Below are 4,638 nucleotides of genomic sequence, written 5' to 3'. Positions count from 1 at the left end.
AGAAATGGGATTATAGCAGCCTTTCCAGGTAGAACCTGCTTCAAGGAGAGAAGGGCAACAATCATTGTGATAACTATGGAAAGATGGCCTCAAAGCCAAATTCAAGCATGTTCTTCATTCTCTTGCCCTCTCTTTCCTGAAGATGTTCAGGTCAAACTCCCTTCAGGATCATACAAAGCTTGGGCCTAATACCCACACATACTTCCTTTAAAAATTTTTTTCCCACCTTGTTTTATTTTATTTTATTTTTCTTATTTTAATTCCATTTAGTTAACATACAATGTTATATTAGTTTCAGATGTACAAGATAGTGCTTCAACAATTCTATACATTGTCTCGTGCTCATCATGACCAGTGCACTCCTTAATGCCCATCACCTATTTTACCCATCCCCTCACCCACCTCCCCTCTGGTAACCATCTGTTTGTTCTCTAGAGTTAAGAGTCTGTTTCTTGGTTTCTCTTCCTCTTTTTTTCTTTTGTTCATTTTTCCCCCTTAAATTCCACATATGAGTGAAATCATGTGGTAGTTATTTTTCTCTGACTTACTTCACTTAACATTATACTCTTTAGCTCCATCCATGTTGTTACAAATGGCAAGATTTCATTTTTTTATGGCTGAGTAATATTCCAGTCTGTGTGTGTCTGTGTCACATCTTCTTTATCCATTCATCTATCAGTGGACACCACTAGGACTGCTTCCGTAATTTGGCTCTTGTAAATAATGCTGCAATAAACACAGGAGTGCATATACTTTTTGAGTTAAAACCCAGTAGTGGAATTAATGGAACATATGGTAGTTCTATTTTTAACTTCCTGAGAAAACTCCATACTGTTTTCCTCAGTGGCTGCACCAGTTTGCATTCCCACCAACTATGAGGGAAGTTCCTTTTCCTCAACAACCTTGCCAACACTTGTTTCTTGAGTTTTTTATTTTAGCCAATCTGACAAGTGTGAGGTGTTATTTCATTGTGGTTTTAATTTGCATTTCTCTGATGATGAGTGATGTCAAATGACTTTTTATCTGTCTGTTGACCAGCTGGATGTCTTCTTTGGAGACAGATGTGCACACAGAGAGATTCCTATTCAATCAGTGCTGTGTTAATAGGTCCATATAGGGGTGCCTGTGTGGCTTAGTTGGTTAAGCATCTGATTCCACCTCAGGTCATGATCTTAGATTCCTGGGATTGAGCCTCATGTCAGCAGGGAACCCCACTCAGTGGGGAGTCTGCTTGTCCCTCTCCTTCTGCCCCTCCCCCTGCTCGTGCTCATCTAAATAAATAAATAAATAAATAAATTCTTTAAAAAGACAGAAATAGGCCCATATAGATATTCAAGAGACAGTATGGAATATATAAGTGGACAGAGGACACACAAACTATGTAGAAGTAACACCTACTTCATCTACTCAGAACAAGTTCAGAACAAACAGAAACACAGGAAACAGAGAGGCAGAGATGAAAAATATCTGTTTTTTACTGTTAAAAGTTGGATTGGTGGACAGGGAATATATAGGCAGTAATAATAAACTTCCTCATACTCTTCTCACTTGGCTAGACAGAATTTCTAACTCCCCCAGGGGTGAAGAAACAGACCAAATGAGTTATTCCAGCTGAAGTATTCCCAAGTAGGAACATGAAGAGAGCAGAATGGAGGACTTCAATCACTTGCCTCCCTTGCGAAAGAGAAAAATACAACAGAGACATGATTAATCAACTTATCACAGGATGCTTCTCTGGCCTCCTTGCCTTGTAATCCTGGTTTTACCACTTCCTGGCTTAGCTGGAAACTCACTCAACTCTCATTTGGAAAACAGTTAAAAATACCTACTTTGCAGGGTCTTTGTAATCATTGCCAATACTGTATGGAAAGTGCCTTGTAGAATGCTTAGCATTTAGCAGTTGTTCTCCCAATCTGGGGCAAATTAAACTCACTGACTGAATATTGTTACATTTTCTGTTGAAACATTATTTCAATAATATATGTGAGCTCTTTAAATAAATACATGTTATGTCTGTATAACCCAATCTATAGATTCAATGCAATCTGTATCAAAATTCCAATGACTTTTTTTCACAGAAAGAGAAAAAAACAACCCTAAAATTTGTATGGAACTACACAAGACCTTGAATAGTTCACACAATCTTGAGAAAGAGGGGCAAAGCTGGAGGCATTTACATTTCCTAATTTCAAAGTGTATTACAAAGCTATAGTAATCAAAACAGTGTAATACTGGCATAAAAACAGACACATAAATCAACGGAATAGAATAGAAACCCCAGAAAATAAATCCAAGCATATGTGGTCAACAAATCTTTAACAAGGGCACCAAGAATACACAATGGGGAAAAGATAGTCTCCTTAATAAACGCTGTTGGGAAAATTGGATATCCACATGCAAAAGGATGAAACTTGGACCCCTATCTTATACCACCCACAAAAATGACCTCAAAATGGATGAAAGACTTAAATGTATGACTTGAAACCAAAACATTCCTAGAAGAAAACATGGGGAAAATCTTCTTGACATTGGTCTTGGTAATGATTTCTTGGATATGACACCAAAAACATAGGCAAGGAAAGCAAAAGTAAACAATTGAGACTACATCAAATAAAAAGCTTCTGCACTGCAAAATAAACAAATAAAAAGAACAAAAAGATAAGCATCCTACAGAATGAGAGAAAATTTTTGCAATGCATATGTCTTATAAGGGCTTAATATCCCAAATATATAAAGAACTTCTGCAACTCAAGAGAAAAAAAAACCAAAAAAATTAAAAAAAAAATTACTTGACTAAAAAATGTGCAAAGGATTTGAATAGATGGTTATCCAAAGAACACATACAAATATCTAACAAGTATATGAAAAGAAGTTCAATATCACTAATCATCAGGGAAATGAAATGCATATCACATCACACCTGTTACGATGGACACTATTAAAAAAAGATAACTATATCAACGAGTGTTGGTAAAGAAGTGACGAAATTGTAATCTTTGTGGACTGCTGGTGAGAATGTAAAAATGGGTAGGCACTATGGAAAACAGTATGAAGTTTCTTGAAAAAATTAATAACAGAACTACCAAATGAGCCAGCAATCCCACATGTGGGTATTTATTCAAAAGAATTTAAGAGAGGATGTTGAGATATTTGCACTACTGTGTTCACTGAATCATTAGTCACAATAGCCAAAAGGTGGAAACAACCTAAATGCCCACTGATTGATAAATGCCTAAAGAAAATGTGGTATGTACATACAATAGAATATTATTCAACCTTTTAAAGGAAAGGAGATACTGTCATAAGCTACAATATGGAGGAACCTTGAGAACATTAGGCTAAGTGAAATAAGCTAGTCACAAAAGGACAAATACTGCAAGATTCCTTTTATATGAGGTATCTAAAGTAGTCAAATTCATAGAAGTAGAAAGCAGAATGTGCTTTCCGCGCTACCTAGGGAAGGGTCCATACAGCGTTGTTTTGCGTTCCCATCGTAACTTAACAGGAAACTTTCACAATGTCCCGAGCATTTGATGTCCTGCAAATGAAGGAGGAGGATGTCCTCAAATTCCTTGCAGCAGGAACCCATTTAGGTGGCACCAACCTTGACTTCCAGATGGAAGAGTACACCTACAGAAGGAAAAGTGATGGTATCTACACCATAAATCTGAGGAGAACCTGGGAGAAACTTCTGCTAGCAGCTCGTGCCATTGTTGCCATTGAAAAACCCAGCTGATGTTAGTGTCATATCGTCCAGGAATACTGGCCAGCGAGCTGTGCTGAAATTTGCTGCTGCTACTGGAGCCGCTCCTATTCCAGCCACTTCACTCCTGGAACATTCACTAACCAGATCCATGCAGCCTTCTGAGAGCCTAGACTCCTGGTGGTTACTGATCCCAGGGCTGACCACCAGCCTCTCACAGAGGCATCTTATGTTAACCTGCCGACCATTGCTCTGTGTAACACAGGCTCTCCTCTGCGCTATGTGGACATTGTCATCCCTTGCAACAACAAGGGAGCTCACTTAGTGGGTCTGATGTGGTGGATGCTGGCCAGGGAAGTTCTGCGCGTGCGTGGCACCATTTCCCGTGAACTCCCGTGGGAGGTCATGCCTGATCTCTACTTCTACAGAGATCCTGAAGAGACTGAAAAGGAAGAGCAGGCGGCTGCTGAAAAGGCTGTGACCAAGGAAGAACTCCAGGGTGAATGGACGGCTCCAGCTCCTGAGTTCACGGCTACTCAGCCTGAAGTTGCAGACTGGTCTGAAGTCGTGCAGGTGCCCTCTGTGCCTGTTCAGCAGTTCCCTCTGAAGACTGGAGCGCCCACTGCTCGGGCCACTGAATGGGTAGGTACAACCACTGAGTGGTCTTAAGCTGCTCTTCCACAAACGCAAACAAAATGGAAATAAGGTTGACAGAAAATAAACAGTTTGTAAAAGTCAAAAAAAAAAAAAAAAGAAAGAAAGAAAAAGAAAGTAGAATGGTGGTTGCCAGGGGCTGGGGAGAGGTGGAAATGGGTGTTGCTAATCAGTGGGTATAAAGTTTCAGTCATGCAAGATGAAAATGTTCTAGAGATTCACTGTACAACATTGTGCAGTTTACTTAGCAATACCATACTGAACACTTAACAAATTCGTTA

General features: G+C 39.3%; 1 pseudogene across 1 annotated transcript; it reads left to right on the top strand.

The window, feature by feature from the left end:
• The first annotated feature begins 3,517 nt into the window (after positions 1 to 3,517).
• Positions 3,518 to 4,341, top strand: LOC308337354 (small ribosomal subunit protein uS2-like; annotated as a pseudogene). Its single transcript has one exon. The product of its transcript is annotated as a small ribosomal subunit protein uS2-like (transcript).
• The last annotated feature ends 297 nt before the right edge of the window (positions 4,342 to 4,638 follow it).

The sequence above is a fragment of the Martes martes genome (assembly GCF_963455335.1).
Source record: "Martes martes genome assembly, chromosome: X".
NCBI lineage: Eukaryota > Metazoa > Chordata > Mammalia > Carnivora > Mustelidae > Martes > Martes martes.
Note: the sequence above shows the minus strand (reverse complement) of the source record. Positions and strands in the feature narration are given on the sequence as shown.